This window comes from Pinus tabuliformis, chromosome 5_2 (assembly GCF_031772625.1).
Source record: "Pinus tabuliformis cultivar Carrire ecotype Pingquan chromosome 5_2, CPIR1, whole genome shotgun sequence".
Classification (NCBI taxonomy): Eukaryota; Viridiplantae; Streptophyta; class Pinopsida; order Pinales; family Pinaceae; genus Pinus; species Pinus tabuliformis.
This window is the reverse complement of record NC_142306.1, coordinates 278769129-278793022: the sequence shown is the minus strand read 5'-3', so window position 1 is coordinate 278793022 and position 23894 is coordinate 278769129. Positions and strand designations below refer to the sequence as shown.

Genomic DNA, 23894 nt, shown 5'->3' with positions numbered 1-23894 from the left:
AACACTATAAGTTGAGAGATTGAAGTTGGTTTCTCCCATTCAACCAATGAATAACACACTTCGAGTCCCCATAGACCCGCAAAGAAGCGATTTTAATGGAGGCAACAACAAATAAGAGAGCCCAACAAGCAATGGCTTTAGCTTTCGAGTTAGATCCTTCCCCAATATGCAACCAAATGTAATAAGAGATATTTCCTTGTAGCATAATATATGCCCCAACACCATAGGAGCCACCCTGTTGTGCTCCATAAAAGAAACCAACACTGTCTAACATGGAGCCTAGGGGATAGGAAAGGTGACGAGGCTTCCTTGACTTTTGAGAATAAATGTGTTCAAAGAAAAAGCCAAGGATATGAGGAAAAATTTGAGGGATATTGAGGAACATACCCTCAAAAAGTAGCTTATTGCAAGTCTTCCATATAACCCAAGCAACAAAAATAGGCAGAGCTTTAAACTTGCCCATTCTATGATACCACCATTGGAGACAAGTTTCCAAAAAAATAATCGAACCACCATCTAAAATATTGGGTGTGGAAAGAGAATTCTACTACAGATCTTGTGCGAAATCGCAGTAGAAAAAGAGATGATTAGTCAAATTTGGACTTTCAAACACAGGACGTAGACATTGGGGCCAATAAAACCATGATGAATAAAGTTATCCCAAGTCAAGATTTTGTTGTCCAAAGACAACCAGATGAAACATATGAGCTTAGGAGGAATGGGCCACTGTTAAGTATTTTGGAACCACTATTTGTTCCCGGACTGAATAAAAGTAGCATTCATCTCATCATAAGCAAGAGTGGAAATTACTTGGCCAGATAAGGAATTTCCTAACCACACAATAGTGACTTCCTACTCAAATAATGTAAGACCACTGATATTTAATTTGGATACAAATCCATCCCATTCATACGTTAGCAGGTCCTGCAGCCCTAGATAAGAGGAATGCTTCCACGTACCATTGAATATATCATTTAAACAGGGACTGAAAACTTCACGAAGCCTATATACTCCACATGCATTAAGCTATGCAATGAGCTCCACAGATAAAATATAGAAAGATGACCCCCAAATGAAAGGGTCTTTCCATAGTATAAGCATGATTTCCTTTACCCACCTTCTAGGCCATCCTGGATGTAATCCAAGGAAGGGAAGTCAACAAACCACGCCAAACATTTGATTCCACAGTGTATTTTTGAGGCTGGATAAACCATGACCATTCATTAAAAGGATGATGGTTTAGATACTTATTAGCAATGAGCTTGCTTCATATACATAAGCGAGTTAAAACCCTTCATAGACTTTTCATAGTCAGTGCTAGCCCAAACCATTGAATATTCTTAAAACCCCAGCTTCCATAGCTTTTTGGTTGGGAAAACACCTCCCATCTAACGAAGTGAGACTCTATTATTTTTCTTAATCCCCTAGAGAAAGTGAAACATGCATTGTCCGATCTTATTAATGGTGGATTTAGCAGCCTTAGAAATACTGAGCCAATAAATAAGAATACTTTCAAGAATTGACTTTACCAAAGTGATCCTCCCTCCAAGAGAGAGCCATCTGTAGCACCGATTACTGATGTGGTGCTTAATACACTTGTGAAGCCAAGACCAATCCTCCACAAGGCAACAATTTGGCTTCAGGGAAAATCCTAAATATTTAAAACCTTGGCTAATTGAGCCAGTTTTTATGGCAGAAAAGAGATGATGGAAGCAATGGTTTGGTCCATCATATTATGCTGAAGAAAGAAAGATTTGCACTGACTTACCACCATGCGTATAATAGAACAAAATGTAGGAAAAACACCATTGAATACTTCCCACTCTGAGACTGAACATCAACAATGATAAGAATGTCATCAACATAGAACAAGTGTGTTATACAAACGACTTTAGAAACTTTAACTCCTTTAATAATATATAGAGTAAAATTTGCTTTAAACAATACTTTGTACTTGAATAATTATTTGTCGTTGTACTCTCTTGAATAATTTGTTTTCTGTTTGCTACACCGTGTATTTAATTTTTAACCACACTACACGTTAAGTAAACATTGTTTTAATGTCTTTTGATTCTTTGTACTTCTGTTGAATAATTTATTTGTTTTTTGGTATATGTTTTTAATTTTTTACCATACTACATAAGAAGTAAATTTTGCTTTATATATATATATATATATATATATATATATAAAATTTATTTGTTGTGAGTTAATGTAGACTTTCACAGTTTATCATATTGTTGAAAACATGGCCTTCCCACTCTCAGTGCCTTTCTTACCCATCTTAATAGTATCTCTCTAGGCATTCAATTCACCATGGAAACTGAATCTAATAATTCCCTTACCTTTCTTGATGTACCAATGTCTTGCCTCCCTGATGTATCCCTAACCCATCAGGGCTATAGAAAAAAGACCCACACTGACTAATATCTTCACGCCCATTCCCACCACCACCCTTCCCAAATGTCAGTTGTCTTAAAAACTCTTATTTCATGCACCCTAAAAATCTCTACTCCCTAATTCCTTTCTAACGAAAATGCCCATCTAATCCAAGCATTTAAAGCTAATGTTTACTCCTCCCAAATTAATAAAGTCTTTCAAGCCACTTCGGAGTCTAAGTCTAACCATCCTGATTCATCTCCTCCTGTTAGGATGGTCTCTCTCCCTTATATAAAATGGACCACTAATCTCATTTCCAATATTTTAGCCAAAAGAAATATAAAAATTGTATTGAAACCTGTCAAAGTTGATCTAGGTGGATAGTGGTGGCCACCCGCTTATTCCACTTGGACCCCCATTGTTGTTTCTTTTTAGTTTCCTTAATTGTAGCACAACTTACTACTTTGACAGTTTTTCAGGTCTTAAACATCCAAAGCCGTTTTGAGGGACTAAAAGACATTTTTAGGTAAAATAGAGAGATTGGAAAAGTCCCAAATCAATTGAACAATTTATTTTCGGCCTTCTCTTCGTGATCTTCGAAACGAGGTATTATGATAGCCAAACAGAGATCGTATGCCAAAGTTACAACCCCGGACAGTTGATGTACCAATTTACCCAAACGGGGCCCACAGTTTTGGTGCTTCGTCTCATAGGGTTAGGTTTTTGGATTTTTAGGGTTTTCTATTGTTTCTAAATAATAAATAGGCCTTTGAACTTCATTGTAACACTATTCAGAGGTATGTAGCTGCCACATCTCTTCTTAGAGATAAGCTACCATCACTCGAGCTAGTTTATTTCCATTTATGTATGTAAGCATATTTCATTTCTTTGATATTAATGAAATGAAGTTTTATTTTTGTTGCATCTCTGCGTTTATGTGTATATTTGTATTTTGTTGCGTTCCTGCATAAGTCCAAATAAGTGGTATCATAGTTGTCTTCTCTTTCTCTATTTTTATTTGCATGTCCCCAATGAGGTCGGGGTATAAGGAGTTAGGGCTCGAACTGGTTGAACCTTTGCAAGACCAACCTCACAAACCTCGACGACCTCCCATGGCGGAAGAAAAGAAAGACGAGGGGGCAGGAGATCCTTTCAAAATACTGCTCGAGGAACAAAGGAACACAATGATGGATAAATTTTCCCAGATCCTTCAATGACTAGCCACAGGTGACACATCTTCATCTAGCAGCCACTCTAGAGGCTACACTCCTTTTAAGGTACAAGTTGACGTTGAAATTCCCATATTTGAAGGTCAGATAGATGTAGATGTCATAGATAGATGGTTAAATATGTTGCAAGGATATTTTTTAGTTCATGACTTTTCCAATCACGAAAATATTACTTTTTTCACTCCTCAAAGCCACCCCCATGTCAAGGATTGTTGGGAAACCTACTGTGAACAAAAGGATGAGAGGGAATCCTCACTTTTTTTAGCTGCACCCACTTGGAATTATTTCCTAGAGGCCATCAAGGAATAATAATACCCTGTCGGGAGCTATGAAGATAAATACATAAAGTGGACCACACTGCGACAAGGAAGGGACCAAGATGTGTCGAAGTTCACAATTTTTTCCATACCCTTCGCACAAAGTAGGTGTCAAGGATTCTGAGCGATATTTGGTACTCAAGTACTGTGGCTTCCTACAAAATTACATCTAGGACGAGATGTATTTCCTAAAAATCTCCTTGCTTGGCACAAAAAATCGATACGTTGTCAAGATCGAGCATTAATTTAAATAGAAGAAGCGAGACTTTGGATCTGCAAATCTGAAGCAAGGGAAAGGCACCCCCAAACTGCAGAACAAAGGACAAAGCCAAGGCGGGGCGACCCAGGACAACCCGTCAAAGCTGCAAGCAAAGAAAAACACCACGAGGACAAAGAAGGACATAGGGAAATGGTGTGAGTTCCGTAAGAACCCCACTCACAACACAAGTTAGCGTCGAGCCAAGCAGTCACTGGTGGTCAAGCTGAAGGCTTCCAAAATAGATGCATGTCCCAACTTTGAGTTAGAAATTGACAAGGGGAATCGAAAAGGGAAGCAGATTATCGATGTGAAGCCTAGTGCCACCATTGCCACCACAAATATCTTGAAGGATGGGCCCAAAGATCCAGAAGAGGGGGAACGACTCTTCCACTCAAAGATGTGGGTGAAGGGTTCTCCACTGCAGTTCATTGTCGATAAGGGAGCCAAAAGAACCTCATTTCAGCAGAGGTAGTAATTCGGTTGGGCCTACCGACCACACCACGCCTGCATACATAAACCATCGGGTGGCTTCACCAAGGGCGAGATCTTTGCATCAGCGAACACTGCCACCTTTGCTACAACATTAAGCCCTTCACAAATGAGGTACTGTGTGATTTTGCTCCTCTTGAAGTTTGTGATGTATTATTAGGCCAACCATACTTATGGAAGTGACATGTTATGTATGAGTCTAGGCCTCGCAGTGTCATTATTACTTTGGGTAAGAAGTTGTACATGATACTGGAGGCTGTGAAAATTCCACAACCGGAATCCCTATTGCAACAACTGATGATATTACTCCTATTTGTTAAATTCCTTTAAACAAATTACTTGCAGTTTCCTACGACAAATATCGTAATACATACACTACAACCTTCACTTAATTAAATACTATGCAAAAACAAGAGGCTGAGCAAGAAAGAAAATACAACACAATGGACACCATTATTTTTGGACAAATGTCTCTGGAAAAATCCAATGCGAGAAAACCGGTGTAGCCGATATGAGGGTTTATTATTATTAAGCAGTGACAAATTCTGAATACATCTATAAATACCTCTCCAGTTATTTAGTTACAGAGAGAAATACTGGCATAAAGATTTGTGATATCACCTCACATAATCACTGAGAAAATCCCAGCTGATTTGGACTCTGGATGAAGTGCCCCTGGCATGCCCTACGCTGCCTTTGCGCAGTCCTCATGCAGTCCCTACGTCAACCTCTCTAGGCAATGCGTCGCCTAGTTTGTTGATTGATTTTTTGCCTGGAGTCTTTGATTTGAGCCTCCCGGCTTCTGAAATTGACTCTCCCCAGCAAAATCTCGGACTCTCTCTCACCCTCTACGCTGCCTCTGCATGGCCCTTCGTGGCCCTGCGTCAGCCTCTACATTTGGGCAATTGGATCACTGCCTTTCTCTGCTGATGATTCTCTGGCTGAGAAAATCTCTCTCTCTCTAGATGTTATTCCTGCCCCTCAACTGCAACAAATATCCTCAATCAGAACTTCCTCCTGAGAACTTCTCACTTCAGAAATTCAATCTCTTGATCTCTCAGTGTGTTTTCCAAATGACCCTCAAGGTTCCTTAAATAATCTTCTCGTTGACATTCAACGACCCAGATTAAAAGCTAATTAATGGCTAATATCATTTTATCTCGATCCTCGTCTTCTTCTAGAAGTTACACCCACAACTAGCTTAATACCCATTAGAATTTTTAATTTCCTAATTTTAGACTTAGGGTCCCATTAAAAAGTATTAATTATTTTAATAAAGTTGTCTCTGGGTGGAATTTCCAAAAACACTTTCTAGGTTCTTTGGAATACATGTGCCCAAGCCTCCCTCCAAATTTTGAAGCCTAGATCACATCTGATTCTACCCCAAATCAACACTCCCTCTTAGCGAGGAATGTGCTCTTACAATATACGCTACTAGATACTGCTCTGACTCTGAAGCATCATCTTCTGCGTTGCTGATGTATGTCATGTTTTCCACCAACTATTGTGTTGCTGCTATAAATGTATTATTGCTGACACTACCACTGTCAACATTGCATCTGTACTACATCTCCATCTCAGGTGTTCATCTGTGTTGCTGCTAGCATTGCCATTGCACAGCAAATTGTTGCTGCTACTCCATCAGTAACGGAAAAACATCCAAAATTATTGAACAAACTGTGTTTAGTATGATACCACGTGAATGTTGGATTCTAACTATTGCTAGCCTCTGCACTGGCCCTCTGAATCTACTGCACTGCTGCTGACCTCTACTCTATGCCATCTGCGGTGCTTCCAACTCTGCTCTGCGTTGCTCGGTCTTTGGCGCTCCTAGCCACTACAACTGTCTCCCCGACACTCCTCGGCACCATGCGACACTATTCCATCCTGCTACTGCAAAATTGGGCTCCCGTAGCAAGGTATTGATCCAAGAGGTGGATTCCTCAAGGATCCTGCCCATCTGTAGTTCTTTCGAACTATAGTTCTAAATCAACCCACCTCCCTCCTGTAGGTATCTCATCTGTCATGAAAAACTCCTCCTCTTAGATCTTTATAGGCGTAGCCTTCGGATTGTTTTTCTCATCCTTGTCCTTCTTCTTGAGAGGACACTGTGTAGTGTAGTGACCCATCTCACCACACCTGAAACACTTGATCTTCGAGATGTCCTTCTTATGTCTCCACTGCTCCTGTTATCCCTTCGATGCGAGGGTTGCATTATCCTCCTCCTCCTTTGGCTTCGACCCACTATTGTTGTTGCTTCCATCAAGTTTGACCTTGACTAAGTCTCTCCTTAGCTCCTCTTGTTTTATAGCTACCCATGTCTCATCCCAATTTGACAATGCTGCTCTACCCAGGATACTCTGGACAAAGACTTGCCACTCATCTGAGATAGAATTGAGGGCTAGTCTAACCAACTCTGAATCCTGAGGTGTATGCCTCGCAGCATACAAATCATCACAGGTTTCCTTCAGCTTCGTGAGGAATGGATCCACACACTCTCCCTTCTGCATTTGAGAAGATCCCAGCTTCTGCTCCAAGTAGATCTTCCACTGCTCGAAATATCCCTGATATAACGTGGCCAAGGCATCCCACATCTCCTTAGTAGTCCCTCTGCTAGCAACGTGACACACCACGCAATCCTTGACTCCATCAAGGATCATCCTCTTGGCCTTCGCCATCTCAGCTCGATATTTCTGCAGCGGATCTCGATCTGATAGGACAACCACCACGTTGTTGGCGTATGTCTTGAGGGCATGCTCATCTAGCAGGAATGACATCCTTGCCTTCCAGATGACATAGGTGGATGCTCCATCCAACCTATATTGATCCCTCAAGCCACTAGTTTCCATTTCTGCCAAACAATAGAAAGTTGAATGACCTCCTCTATCCTCTGTGCCACTGCTGGGATAGCTTATGCACCCCCTGTTGGAACTCGTAAAACTGCTACCCCCTGTTGCTTCTCAGCTCTAGAAAATTAGAATTCCTTGGCTAAGAATTAATAGAAGAATAAATTCCCTCAGTCATGCTTCTTCTCTTTCTTATGACGATTTTTTGCCTAGAAAACTGCCTGGAGAAAAATTTGTGTCCCACCAGCTCTCCCTCACATTGAGACATTAGCGCTGCACCCTTTGCCTCGACAAAAAATCAAACTGGGAGTCCTTCTCTCCATCGACTCACTCGGAGAGCGTCTGCTCGAAAATCAATCCTCCGGCTAGGAACTGCGCAAACTCCCTGGGGTTTCGAATTGCTGCCTCCTACAACTCTTTTGAACTCCTCTTCTTCTCAGCACTGGATCTACCGGCTCTACTCTTCTTGCTTCTCCTACACTAGCTCTGATGCCATGTGAGAATTCCACAGCCAGAATCCCTACTACAACAACTGATGATATTACTCCTATTTGTTAAATTCCTTTAAACAAATTACTTGTAGTTTCCTACGACAAATATCGTAATACATACACTGCAGCCTTCACTTAAATAAATATTATGCAGAAATAAGAGACCGAGCAAGAAAAAAAAATACAACACAATGGGCACCGTTATTTTTGGACAAATGTCCCCGAAAAAACCCAATGCGGGAAAACCGATGTAGTAGATCTAAGGGTTTATTATTATTAAGCAGTAGCAAATTCTGAATACATCTTTGAATACCCCTATGGTTATTTAGTTACATAGAGAAATACTAGCAGAAATATTTGTGAATTACCTCACACAATCACTAAGAAAATCTTGGTTGATCTGGACTCTGGATGAAGTGCCTCTGGCAGGCCCTACGTTGCCTCTGCGCAGTCCTCATGTAGTCCCTACGTTAACCTCTATAGGCACTGCATCACCCAGTTTGATTATCGATTTGTTGTCTGGAGTCAATACTCTTAGCCTCCTAGTCTCACACCCGACCCCCGACTTCTCAAACTCACTCTCCCCAGCAAAATCTCAAACTCTCTCTCACCCTTTACATGGCCCTACATCAGCCTATGCGTTTGGGTTATTGGATCACTCTCTTCCTCTCTCTGCTAATGATTCTCCATATGAGAAAATTTCTCTCTCTTCGGATGCTATCCTTGCCCCTCAATTGCAAGAAATCTCCTCGATCAGAACTCCTCACTTAAGAAATTTGGGCTCTTGATTTCTTGGTGTGTTTTCCAAATGACCCTCAAGCTTCCTTAAATAGTCTTCTCGTTGACATTCAATGACCCATATTAAAAGCTAATCAATGGTTAAGATCATTTTAGCTTGATCCTCTTCTTCTTCTAAAAGTTACACCCATAATAAGATTAATACCCATTAATGTTTTTAATTTCCTAAGTTTAGACTTAGGGTCCCATTAAAAAATATTAATTATTTTAATAAAATTGTCTCTTTGTGGAATTTCCCAAAAATCTTTCTGGGTTCTTTGGAATACAAGCATCCCTACAAAATTTGAGGCCTAAAGCACATCCGATGTTACCCCAAATCAACAACACCACCTACCACCATTTCTTTTATCACTGTGCAACAACACAGTAAGATCATTTCCCAGACCAAGAAATTTATTTTCCTTATGATTCCCCCTCAAGGAAAGAAGACTATTGTGGCCATGACCTCCAAACAAGGCTCTTTCGCACGACAACATCAGATGGACAAGGTTTTGGAGGAGTACATGGACATATTCACCTCACCCACATGGGCACCTCTACACTGTCAGGTTAAACACTCCATCGATCTGACCTTGGGCGGGCCACTAGCCAATGGACCGGTCTATTGATGCTTTGTTCTGGAGAATGATGAAATCAAGAGGCAGATTCAAGAGCTGTTGCAGAGAGGGCACATCAGGCCAAGTTCATCGCCATGTGGGAGCCCGATTGTGTTGGTATAGAAGAAGGACAAGACCTAGAGAGTCTGTATTGACTATCGGGTGTTGAACAAAATCACTATCCAGAATGGGTATTATAACACCCTCCTCCCACATCTACCTAAGCAACTGGCCAGCCTGGGTAAACATGTGACGAGAGGCCACTATGATATGATTCGACCTCCTAAGTCACATTAAGGAAGTGTAATCAATGGAAACACACCATACAGACATCCAACATCATCAACATAACCCTCAGAGGACAAGTCAGCCACTCAGATAGCCTGTCCCTGGGTCCCACTATTGCTTTAGGTCTCTTGGGTGATAATCGCTCTCATGCTATAGGAAAGGGAGCAACCAGAAACCTAAAGTCTCTCTCATAGGCCTGCTTGCCAGCAACTGTGGACCAAAACTGTCAGTGTTGTGCCAACGACCCCGAGATTTAAGCCACTTTCTCAGACTCAGAGCCCAGGACATTGCCCATAACTGATCCACCTCTTCAAATCAATAAAGTAACATGGATATGAAAGTACTAAAGAAAATACTTGTTCAAGACCTTGACTTGATTCCTACTAGCCATGACAGGCATTTCATCAAACATATCATCGACATGTAATCTACAGGTGTAAATAACAGAGTTAAGTGTAGGGTTCTCATACTTATCTGAGAATCGCTATGAACCATTGTTCTCTCATTCCATTTGCTGCATTATCATGCATTAGATCATAGACACATTATCCATTCACACACAAGTAAAACACATGCTGAGAGCCATACATAGATGTTGTCATAAAATCTGCATATAACCAACATAATAGGAACCTAAATACAATAAACATATTAGCCATCAAATCCATAAATACATCAATACCTTTACACATGAAAATCAAGAGAAAGGATTTCTCATTAATGAATGCAATGAACCAACCAAAGATGGGACTACCTCGTTCCTCCAACCGTAGAATGGCTGAGCCAAATCTCTTTTCAGCCATTCACCCCCGTGCTATATCGATGTCAAATCGATATTCCTTCTATGTTACATAGGCAAAGTATGTATACATAGGTCTAAGTATGTAAAGTATGTTATTGAAAATTTCAAATGTATGAGAGATTTATGTGAACAGTAAAATACCCTCAAACAACAAATTTACTATCTTTGAGTTATCCAAAGATTTAAAGCAAAAAAATTATACTTCTTAGAGGACAATGAAAATCAAAACCTTAAAATGACGATGGGCAACGAAATTATATATATGACAATAAATTTTAATATTATATTAAATTTGATGTAAAAATTTTAATAATTGTGTTATTATGTTTGTTTTTTTCTATAAAGGAAAAAGATGTTTTGTTTTGTTTTGTTTTTTTTATTAAATAAAAAATGAGTACAATGATAAATAGAGGCTAAAATAGGAGGGATAGCCTATGTGTTTGAAAAATTAAATAATATCTTTAGAAAATTAGGAGGGATAATACATGTATTTGAAAAACTAAACAAAGTTGCATAACTAGCGTTCCCTGCCACTTTGATTATTGAACTTTGAAATTCACAATAAATTTGTTTATGTATACAATTTTTTAGTATGATTATTGAACTTTGAAATGGACAAATTAAATTATTTTTGTTTATGTATATAGCTTTTTTTTCTTTTGTATATCATTATGTGGTGTATTTTTTCATATTAATAAAATAGGAACCTGAGATTAATAAAATAGCATAATAATGATAATGATTATTGGCACGGGATGAGCATTTGTAACGCATAGGAGAATAATGTTCATTTGTTTCTCAAATGCCCCTACACGGTCCAGGTATGGCAAAAATTGGCACATACAATTGGTTTTCCATATATCAGTTTTGCCAATGTCCAGACTTGCATGATATGGTGGAGTTCTCAGAAAACTTATTGGAGAAGTATTCCTCCTACTCTATTTTGGATGATCTAGAAATGGAGAAATAGAAATATTTTTGAGAACTCACAGGACAACTTTAGTTTGGTTTATGATTGTACTATATCTTCACATGCTATGGGTTTTTCTCATGATAATGGCGGTTGGTTTTTTTGACGGGGCGACACAGAAGAATACATGTGGATGTGGATTTTGGATTGGGATATCCAAAGAACATGAATTTTGTGTACATTGGCGGGCAGGCACTTGTTCGAATACAAAGGCAGAAGCAATGGCTCTATGGGGTCTGCTATGGCTTTCACACTTCTCAATATCTCTGAAATACATATATTTGGTGACTCAAAAACCATTGTTCAACATGTTCTGGGTGATGCTAAAATTGAACAACATACACTCCGGGGATGGCTCAAGAAAATTGACAATCTATGGCCTTTATTCTTGAATTCCTCGATTATGCATATAGGTAGAGAATTCAATCAACCAGCTGATCGATTGTCAATGATTGTCAAAGGAGGGTTATGGTCAAGATGGGAGGCACTACATTCAACCCGGGAGTGTTTCCAATCCCTGGGTGATTATTGCTGTTATGTTGTTTGATATTTTTGACATTATATGCTTATCTTATATATGTTTGTACATATCCTTGGTCTTTATCTTACCACTGTGACATTGATGTTTATATTATGGAGTATGTAGAACATATACTTTTCCCTCCTGTGAAACAAAACAGGGCTTCATAATTGTTACATAATTTGTGTTCACTGTATATTGTGGCCAAACTTTCTAAACCATCTCAACTGAAACTGTTAGATTTATATGATAGTATGATAATTTAATTTAAATGAGTAGCGAGATCTAGCTCAGGATTGATATGTTATATCTGATATAGACTTCAGAATCATCCTATATATATAATTTCATCACATTATAAATATATATACATACATATATGGCTTTTTTCTGGCTGAAAAAAAAACGTGAAGCCATCATGTGCTAGCATCTGACATTAGTCGCATGTTTACAAAATACAATTGCCCTCAGCGTTGCAGTTTGATGACATTACCTGATCAGATTATTAATAATTACGAAGAATGATGAAAGAAACAACGAGAAACTAGAGCTTTAGACGTCAATTACAGTTCCTCATCGTGCTAGGAAGTTAAGAGGAAAGAAAGAGCAGAGATAAATAATAAAGCGAATGTTTCGGGATTATTATTGCACTCTATTGCCCTAGAGTAAATAATAACAAAAACATGGCTTCTCCATCTTTCAAGTTGCGTGCAAATGACGGAATCATGTCGTGCCTTTAACTGATAAGTGCCATGGAGCTATTAGTTGTGAAAGTCGCTGATCGTGCAGCGCCATCTAGTTGTCAAGGTCAAGTTGGATTCTATTTTTTGATTTATCAAGATAAGTTGGTTGTAATACGTTGCTTTTTCTTGTGATTCACTGTCAAAGAAAACAATGAATCTGAGAGTACATATGACTATAGGAAAACAGTTTATGGTATCAGTATAAATTTAGTTTAATTGTTCTACGTTTACAGTTAGATCCGACAAATCGTCATATTTTCAAGTATAATTTATTATTGAAATGGACAATAGATAGGGGCTTAAGACAATTGTGGCTTTATTTAGGAGTTGGAATAATTTGGATAGACTTTTATGATGCTGAATTTATTTATTTAGGATTTAAAAAAAACGGTTAATCAAAATTTGTTTACGGAAAATTACCAAAAGTAAAATAGTTTGATTGCAATTTTATTTTATTTCAGTTTAATTTTTTTTTTTTTTATCATTTAGTTTCTTATTTTCAAATTAAAAGAATAAGTTATTTTATTCTCAATTTTATTTTATGTTATAAAATATTTTCAACATTAAAAACTATTTTCATTTTCAAAGTGGATTTAAGGATATAGATTTTGTTATTCATATGATAACTTTCTATTTATATAATGAAAAATAATTAGACCTTAATTCCATTGATTTTGTATCTTTAAATTTTATATGATTCTAATTTAGTATATATGTGTGTGTGAATTGATGAAGAAAGAAACTACTAAGACTTATACTGAATGCTTTTGGTTAAGAGATCTATAATAATGAGATATTCATGATTTATTCTGATTCTTACTTATACAAGGCACTATAGATTCCTCAGATTTTGCAGCCCCAAGTGTTACTCCATTTGTATAAAAGATTATGAGATTGAAGTCATATTTATTTATTTTTAATGAATTTCCATTTTTTTAAAGAAGGTATCTAATTCATCGACACGAAAAACAAACTATTTGAAATTATAAGCAAAAACAACTAACCCTTACCTCTTATTTAATAATTATGTGTTATAATTTTATTAAATCGAACTTAAATTTCATCTAATCAATACAAGTATTAATTTATATAACAACCAAAAATATATTAGGACTAATTAAATCAACATTAAACCTAAAAAAAAAATTAAATTATTTTAAAAAGAATACAATAGTATTTTGATAAAAAAAAGTTATAACAAACACGTCCAACCTCACCCTCAGGTGCACCCTCTTCCAACCTTCAAAATTGATTTTCTATAGGTCAAAGTGCTATATCTCAAATTTTGACACTGCTGCCACCACTGGATGAAACAATTAAATTTTCATTAGCCTTCAACCATGTACAATCATAAAGTTGGCTAGCTCAATCAAATGTACAAACCTCAACGATCCCATCGGGAGTAACTCCTAGCATTTCTTTCATAAGTCAAAAACACCTCAAAATACTTTAGTGCTTTACTGCACCTATAACAACTATGTAAACTATAGACATTTTAAATCCTAGTTGGGAGTGCGAGTGGGAGTGGGATTACGATAGCCTATCAACTCTTGAGGAAGTGCATAAACACACTTACGTCAATAAATCTAAAATTTAGGGGCATTCCCTAAATCCAAAGTTTAGGGTGTATTCAGTACAATTAGTATGAACTCTATCTCAACCCATCTAAATATGGATATGTGAAGTTTAAAAATGCTTATGACAAGTTCACAAAAATGAACAACATATCAAATTTGGAACTTGATATATGCACCAACCATATTATTATATAATAACCATTTTGAAAACTTATAATTATATGTTTTCCTCCTTAACCGATTATCCCATATAGTTGAGACAACAATTTGCCTATTGGGATTGTACAAAATTTGAACCCTTAAGTAATCTAGTTATAAACATACAAATTCTAACCATAAATAATTATGGGTGTTATATGACATTGAATTACACAACAAATTGACATGAATCATCTTGATAAAAGATCAATTGCATTCCGGTTTCTAAAAATAGATATATTTTACCAAAAAAATTATTAGTGTTCCAAAAAAAAGTATGTAAAAAGTATGGTAAAATGTTAGACCACATATTGTATTAAAAAAATTGACTTGAAAGATGAAAAATTCAAAGAGAAAACATTAGAAAGGGATAACTGTGATCCTGTTTGGAAACATAAGATTATGATAATGAAGTGATGCTCACGTACTTAATAATATTTAAATATTTGAACAAGGATTGATATGAATCCACTCACAAAACCATTTGAACAATTCATAATAAACCAAGCTCGTTAATTTTCAATTTGCATTAACAAAATAAATCATGTTTTGACAATGGTGGCATACCTCAATTTTAAAAAATGGTGTCATATCCTCCTCTCGTTCCATTTCTACACAGTACCCACAACACCAAAAACAGTGGGCCGAGCATAAGAGGCTTTTTAGAGATCTCAATCGACAATACCCACGATCCGAACAACATAAATCTGCAAAACCCACAATGTGAACAACATCATTGAGCGCCTTCACTTATAGAGAACAAAGTCTAAAATCAATCAATACAAAACCTGCCAGCATGGAGGGAGGTTTAGTTGAAATTTAAACAGATTGCATGTTACATTTAAAAGGGAAGGTTATGTCTTCTTCAAACTTCTGAGATTGCATGTTACATTTAAAAGGGAAGGTTATGTCTTCTTCAAACTTCCGAGTTTCCACAATTATAAATGGTACATATTTGTATTTGATCATGTGCAATATATACCTACAACTTCATCGTTAGCATGAAAAACACAATCCAATAGAATAATAATATTGGTATTTTGCCAAAATACTAGCACATCAAATATCTAGAAGAATGTAATTGTGAAAGCAATACAAAATGCCTTTGTTATAGAGTACCAGAATTTAAACTCAAGTAGGTGCCGAATGCACGACCTGAATTGGTCTAACTGTTTGGTAGACAACCATTGACCCTCCATGACCCTATCAATAAATTCAATATATAAATTCCCAGTCTATAAGAGACTATGTAAAACCCCTCTATGAAAAAATCCCTCACAACATAAATGGCCTGCAACATGGCAAGCCCAAACCATCTACCGAATTTGTGGCAAGTAGATTTGTCCAGACAATACTAAAAACCTCTCCAATTGTTGCTCTTCCATTTGGCCATGGTAGAGGAGGGCGAGGGAGTCCCCCACGTCGTCCTTGCCAAAATTTGCCTCCATATGAACAACGAATTAGCACATAAATGTTGTGTGTATATACCTAAGCTCGATGGTACGTTGTGATATACACTTACTATGTAGATCGCAATCCAAAGGCTCGTGAAACAATTCCTGCAGCCAAAACAGAATTTCCCGGCATGAGATGGAGTCGCAGTGGTGCCAGAATCCCGTGGGAAAGGTGCGATGCATAGTTGAAGATGGGGATTGGGGAACCCAGTTTCCGCAGGACTATATTTTATAAATATTACATTGGAACACAATTTGGGTGCACTAAATTATTGTGATATGGCATTAAATATTCATTAATAAGATTTCACCGTATTGGAGTTAATAAGGGCACGCGAGAGAGCTTAAGGGTGCAGAGTAGTTGTTGGAAACATGGATGCCCCTCTATAAATGTTCAATGCAATTTTTCTTTATAACGGGGTTGTGGATTTAATGCGGGCATGTTGGAGAGATTGAGAGTGTGGTAGACTAGTTGTATTTAAACGTATGCTAAGTGGAATCCCTCATACAGCAGAGATATCATAATTTTTGATGGTTTAAATATGAAATCAAATGTCAGTTTGACAAGGTGAAAATATTAAAGAGACGTCAAATCTGATAGGGAAACTTTTATGTAGGCCGTCAAATACATCCTGAAACCCATGGCACGACAACCATGAAGCTATTGCCACATACAAACTTGTAATTCAGATGACAGCTTTGACAGTTTTCCATAATACATAGGCATCATTGCCAAATAAGAACCAACCTAAATTAACCAATCACAACTTAAAAAAAAGAGATTAAAATATTAAAAAAAATGTTTTTGAGTTTATAATGTTAACATTACACTTTACTATTTAATTTTTGGTCAAACAACTTAATGGCCAGTCAGTAAAAAATTGAATACGTATATCCACTGTCGTGACAGGGATAGTAATGCTCTGAGAAACTAAGCCAGACAAAATGTCCAAAAGAGACTATCATTGACCAATAAGAGAAGTGAGAAAAATGAGAAGAAAATGGATAGCAACAAAGAAGTCCACAGGCTAACAAAATATATCTGCCAATCGTATCTCCCAAGCATAAAAGGGAAAAGGAAGAATTCAGAAAAGACATGAGTGTTGTAGTGATAAACAAGATTGAATCTGATGTCCTAAAAATGAAATCTCCCCCTATTCATAAGCTGAGTGCCCTAACTCATTTCATAAAAGATGAAGCATTCCTCAGTAATGAAGCTTTTCGTAGAAAGAACACTATAAGTTGAGAGATTGAAGTTGGTTTCTCCCATTCAACCAATGAATAACATACTTCGAGTCCCCATAGACCCGCAAAGAAGCGATTTTAATGGAGGCAACAACAAAATAGAGAGCCCAACAAGCAATGGCTTTAGCTTTCGAGTTAGATCCTTCCCCAATATGCAACCAAATGTAATAAGAGATATTTCCTTGTAGCATAATATATGCCCCAACACCATAGGAGCGACCCTGTTGTGCTCCACAAAAGAAACCAACATTGTCTAACATGGAGCCTAGGGGATAGGAAAGGTGACGAGGCTTCCTTGACTTTTGAGAATAAATGTGTTCAAAGAAAAAGCCAAGGATATGAGGAAAAATTTGAGGGATATTGAGGAACATACCCTCAAAAAGTAGCTTATTGCAAGTCTTCCATATAACCCAAGCAACAAAAATAGGCAGAGCTTTAAACTTTCCCATTCTATGATACCACCATTGGAGACAAGTTTCCAAAAAAATAATCGAACCACCATCTAAAATATTGGGTGTGGAAAGAGAATTCTACTACAGATCTTGTGCGAAATCGCACTAGAAAAAGAGATGATTAGTCAAATTTGGACCTTTCAAACATAGGACGTAGACATTTGGGCCAATAAAACCATGATGAATCAAGTTATCCCAAGTCAAGATTTTGTTGTCCAAAGACAGCCAGATGAAACATATGAGCTTAGGAGGAATGGGCCACTGTTAAGTATTTTGGAACCACTATTTGTTCCCGTACTGAATAAAAGTAGCATTCATCTCATCATAAGCAAGAGTGGAAATTACTTGGCCAGATGAGGACTTTCCTAACCACACAATAGTGACTTCCTACTCAAATAATGTAAGACCACTGATATTTAATTTGGATACAAATCCATCCCATTCATACGTCAGCAGGTCCTGCAGCCCTAGATAAGAGGAATGCTTCCACGTACCATTGAATAAATCGTTGAAACAGGGACTGAAAACTTCACGAATCCTATATACTCCACATGCATTAAGCTATGCAATGATCTCCACAGATAAAATATAGAAAGATGACCCCCAAATGAAAGGGTCTTTCCATAGTATAGCATGATTTCGTTTACCCACCTTCTAGGCCATCCTGGATGTAATCCAAGGAAGGGAAGTCAACAAACCACGCCAAACATTTGATTCCACGGTGTATTTTTGAGGCTGGATAAACCATGACCATTCATTAAAAGGATGATGGTTTAGATACTTATTAGCAATGAGCTTGCTTCATATACATAAGCGAGTTAAAACCCTTCATAGACTTTTCATATTCAGTGCTAGCCCACACCATTGAATATTCTTAAATCCCCAGCTTCCATAGCTTTTTGGTTGGGAAAACACCTCCCATCTAACGAAGTGAGACTCTATTATTTTTCTTAATCCCCTAGAGAAAGTGAAACATGCATTGTCCGATCTTATTAATGGTGGATTTAGCAGCCTTAGAAATACTGAGCCAATAAATAAGAATACTTTCAAGAATTGACTTTACCAAAGTGATCCTCCCTCCAAGAGAGAGCCATCTGTATCACCAATTACTGATGTGGTGCTTAATACACTTGTGAAGCCAAGACAAATCCTCCACAAGGCAACAATTTGGCTTCAGGGAAAATCCTAAATATTTAAAACCTTGGCTAATTGAGCCACTTTTTATGGCAGAAAAGAGATGATGGAAGCAATGGTTTGGTCCATCATATTATGCTGAAGAAAGAAAGATTTGCACTGACTTACCACCATGCGTATAGTAGAACAAAATGTAGAAAAAACACCATTGAATACTTCCCACTCTGAGACTGAACCATCAGCAATGATAAGAATGTCATCAACATAGAACAAGTGTGTTATACAAACGACTTTAGAAACTTTAACTCCTTTAATAATATATAGAGTAAAATTTGCTTTAAACAATATTTTGTACTTGAATAATTATTTGTCGTTGTACTCTCTTGAATAATTTGTTTTCTGTTTGCTACACCGTGTATTTAATTTTTAACCACACTACACGTTAAGTAAACATTGTTTTAATGTCTTTTGATTCTTTGTACTTCTGTTGAATAATTTATTTGTTTTTTGGTATATGTTTTTAATTTTTTACCATACTACATATGAAGTAAATTTTGCTTTATATATATATAATTTATTTGTTGTGAGTTAATGTAGACTTTCACAGTTTATCATATTGTTGAAAACATGGCCTTCCCGCTCTCAGTGCCTTTCACAAAGGAACACAATGATGGATAAATTTTCCCAGATCCTTCAATGACTACCCACAGGTGACACATCTTCATCTAGCAGCCACTCTAGAGGCTACACTCCTTTTAAGGTACAAGTTGACGTTGAAATTCCCATATTTGAAGGTCATATAGATGTAGAAGTCATAGATAGATGGTTAAATATGTTGCAAGGATATTTTTTAGTTCATGACTTTTCCAATCACGAAAATATTACTTTTTTCACTCCTCAAAGCCACCCCCATGTCAAGGATTGTTGGGAAACCTACTGTGAACAAAAGGATGAGAGGGAATCCTCACTGTTTTTAGCTGCACCCACTTGGAATTATTTCCTAGAGGCCATCAAGGAACAATAATACCCTGTCGGGAGCTATGAAGATAAATACATAAAGTGGACCACACTGCGACAAGGAAGGGACCAAGATGTGTCGAAGTTCACAAATTTTTTCCATACCCTTCGCACAAAGTAGGTGTCAAGGATTCTGAGCGATATTTGGTACTCAAGTACTGTGGCTTCCTACAAAATTTCATCTAGGACGAGATGTATTTCCTGAACATCGCCTTTCTTGGCACAAAAAATCGATACGTTGTCAAGATCGAGCATAAATTTAAATAAAAGAAGCGAGACTTTGGATCTGCAAATCTGAAGCAAGGGAAAGACACCCCCAAACTGCAGAACAAAGGACAAAGCCAAGGCGGGGCGACCCAGGACAACCCGTCAAAGCTGCAAGCAAAGAACAACACCACGAGGACAAAGAAGGACACAGGGAAATGGTGTGAGTTCCATAAGAACCCCACTCACAACACAAGTTAGCGTCGAGCCAAGCAGTCACTGGTGGTCAAGCTGAAGGCTTCCAAAATAGATGCATGTCCCAACTTTGAGTTAGAAATTGACAAGGGGAATAAAAAAGGGAAGCAGATTATCGATGTGAAGCCTAGTGCCACCATTGCCACCACAAATATCCTGAAGGATGGGCCCAAAGATCCAGAAGAGGGGGAACGACTCTTCCACTCAAAGATGTGGGTGAAGGGTTCTCCACTGCAGTTCATTGTCGATAAGGGAGCCAAAAGAACCTCATTTCAGCAGAGGTAGTAATTCGGTTGGGCCTACTGACCACACCACGCTTGCATACATAAACCATCGGGTGGCTTCACCAAGGGCGAGATCTTTGCATCAGCGAACACTGCCACCTTTGCTACAAAATTAAGCCCTTCACAAATGAGGTACTGTGTGATTTTGCTCCTCTTGAAGTTTGTGATGTATTATTAGGCCAACCATACTTATGGAAGTGACATGTTATGTATGAGTCTAGGCCTCGCAGTGTTATTATTACTTTGGGTAAGAAGTTGTACATGATACTGGAGGCTGTGAAAATTCCACAACCGGAATCCCTATTGCAACAATTGATGATATTACTCCTATTTGTTAAATTCCTTTAAACAAATTACTTGCAGTTTCCTACGACAAATATCGTAATACATACACTGCAACCTTCACTTAATTAAATACTATGCAAAAACAAGAGGCTGAGTAAGAAAGAAAATACAACACAATGGACACCATTATTTTTGGACAAATGTCTCTGGAAAAATCCAATGCGATAAAACCGGTGTAGCGGATATGAGGGTTTATTATTATTAAGCAGTGACAAATTCTGAATACATCTATAAATACCTCTCCAGTTATTTAGTTACAGAGAGAAATACTGGCATAAATATTTGTGATATTACCTCACACAATCACTGAGAAAATCCCAGCTGATTTGGACTCTGGATGAAGTGCCCCTGGCATGCCCTACGCTGCCTCTGCACAGTCCTCATGCAGTCCCTACGTCAACCTCTCTAGGCAATGCGTCGCCTAGTTTGTTGATTGATTTTTTGCCTGGAGTCTTTGCTTTGAGCCTCCCGACTTTTGAAATTGACTCTCCCCAGCAAAATCTCGGACTCTCTCTCACCCTCTGCGCTGCCTCTGCTTGGCCCTTCGTGGCCCTGCGTTAGCCTCTACGTTTGGGAAATTGGATCACTCTCTGCCTTTCTCTGTTGATGATTCTCCGGTTGAGAAAATCTCTCTCTCTCTCTAGATGTTATTCCTGCCCCTCAACTGCAAGAAATATCCTCATTCAGAACTTCCTCCTGAGAACTTCTCACTTCAGAAATTCGATCTCTTGATCTCTCAGTGTGTTTTCCAAATGACCCTCAAGGTTCCTTAAATAATCTTCTTGTTGACATTCAACGACCCAGATTAAATGCTAATTAATGGCTAAGATAATTTTATCTTGATCCTCATCTTCTTCTAGAAGTTACACCCACAACTAGCTTAATACCCATTAGAATTTTTAATTTCCTAAGTTTAGACTTAGGGTCCCATTAAAAAATATTAATTATTTTAATAAAATTGTCTCTGGGTGGAATTTCCAAAAACGCTTTCTAGGTTCTTTGGAATACATGTGCCCAAGCCTCCCTCCAAAATTTGAAGCCTAGATCACATCTGATTCTACCCCAAATCAACACTCCCTCTTAGCGAGGAATGTGCTCTTACAATATACGCTACTAGATACTGCTCTGACTCTGAAGCATCATCTTCTGCATTGTTGATGTATATCATGTTTTCCACCAACTACTGTGCTGCTGCTATAAATGTATTTTTGTTGACACTGCCACTGTCAACACTGCATCTGTACTACATCTCCATCTCAGGTGTTCATCTGTGTTGCTGCTAGCACTGCCACTGCACTGCAAACTGTTGCTGCTACTCCATCAGTAATGGAAAAACATCCAAAATTACTGAACAAACTGTGTTTAGTATGATACCACGTGAATGTTGGATTTACTGCTAGCCTCTGCACTGGCCCTCTGAATCTACTGCACTGCTGCTGACCTCTACTCTATGCCATCTGCAGTGCTTCCAACTCTACTCTGTGTTGCTCGATCTTTGGCGCTCCTAGCCACTACAACTATGTCCCCGGCACTCCTCGGCACCATGCGACACTATTCCATCCTGCTACTGCAAAATTGGGCTCCCGTAGCAAGGTATTGATCCAAGAGGTGGATTCTTCAAGGATCCTGCCCATCTGTAGTTCTTTCGAACTATAGTTATAAATCAACCCACCTCCCTCCTGTAGGTATCTCAGCTGTCATGACAAACTCCTCCTCTTAGATCTTTATAGGCGTAGCCTTCAGATCATTTTTCTCATCCTTGTCCTTCTTCTTGAGAGGACACTGTGTAGCGTAGTGACCCATCTCACCACACCTGAAACACTTGATCTTCGAGATGTCCTTCTTATGTCTCCACTTCTCCTGTTATCCCTTCGATGCGAGGGTTGCATTATTCTCCTCCTCCTTTGGCTTCGACCCACTATTGCTGTTGCTTCCATCAAGTTTGACCTTGACTAAGTCTCTCCTCAGCTCCTCTTGTTTTATAGCTGCCCATGTCTCATCCCAATTTGACAATGCTGCTATACCCAGGATACTCTGGACAAAGACTTGCCACTCATCTGAGATAGAATTGAGGGCCAGTCTAACCAACTCTGAATCCTGAGGTGTATGCCTCGCAGCAGACAAATCATCACAGGTTTCCTTCAGCTTCGTGAGGAATGGATCCACACACTCTCCCTTCTGCATTTGAGAAGATCTCAGCTTCTGCTCCGAGTAGATCTTCCACTGCTCGAAATATCCCTGATATAACGTGGCCAAGGCATCCCACATCTCCTTAGTAGTCCCTCTGCTTGCAACGTGACACACCACGCAATCCTTGACTCCATCAAGGATCATTCTCTTGGCCTTCGCCATCTCAGCTCAATATTTCTGCAGCGGATCTGGATCTGATAGGACAACCACCACGTTGTTGGCGTATGTCTTGAGGGCATGCTCATCTAGCAGGAATGACATCCTTGCCTTCTAGATGACATAGTTGGATGCTCCATCCAACCTATATTGATCCCTCAAGCCATTGGTTTCCATTTCTGCCAAACAATAGAAAGTTGAATGACCTCCTCTATCCTCTGTGTTACTGCTGGGATAGCTTATGCACCCCCTGTTGGAACTCGTAAAACTGCTGCCCCCTGTTGCTTCTCAGCTCTAGAAAATTAGAATTCCTTGGCTAAGAATTAATAGAAGAATAAATTCCCTCAGTCATGCTTCTTCTCTTTCTTATGACGATTTTCTGCCCAGAAGGGACCAAGATGTTTCGGAGTTCACAAATTTTTTCCATACCCTTCGCACAAAGTATGTGTCAAGGATTCTGAGCGATATTTGGTACTCAAGTACTGTGGCTTCCTACAAAATTACATCTAGGACGAGATGTATTTCCTGAACATCTTCTTTCTTGGCACAAAAAATCGATACGTTGTCAAGATCGAGCATAAATTTAAATAGAAGAAGCGAGACTTTGGATCTGCAAATCTGAAGCAAGGGAAAGGCACCCCCAAACTGCAGAACAA

The 23894-nt window shown here is 38.3% G+C and overlaps 1 pseudogene; it reads right to left on the bottom strand.

Annotated features, from left to right (window-relative positions):
- Positions 1-15321: 15321 nt before the first annotated feature.
- Positions 15322-16089, bottom strand: LOC149158598 (protein RER1A pseudogene; annotated as a pseudogene).
- Between the last annotated feature and the right edge of the window lie 7805 nt (positions 16090-23894).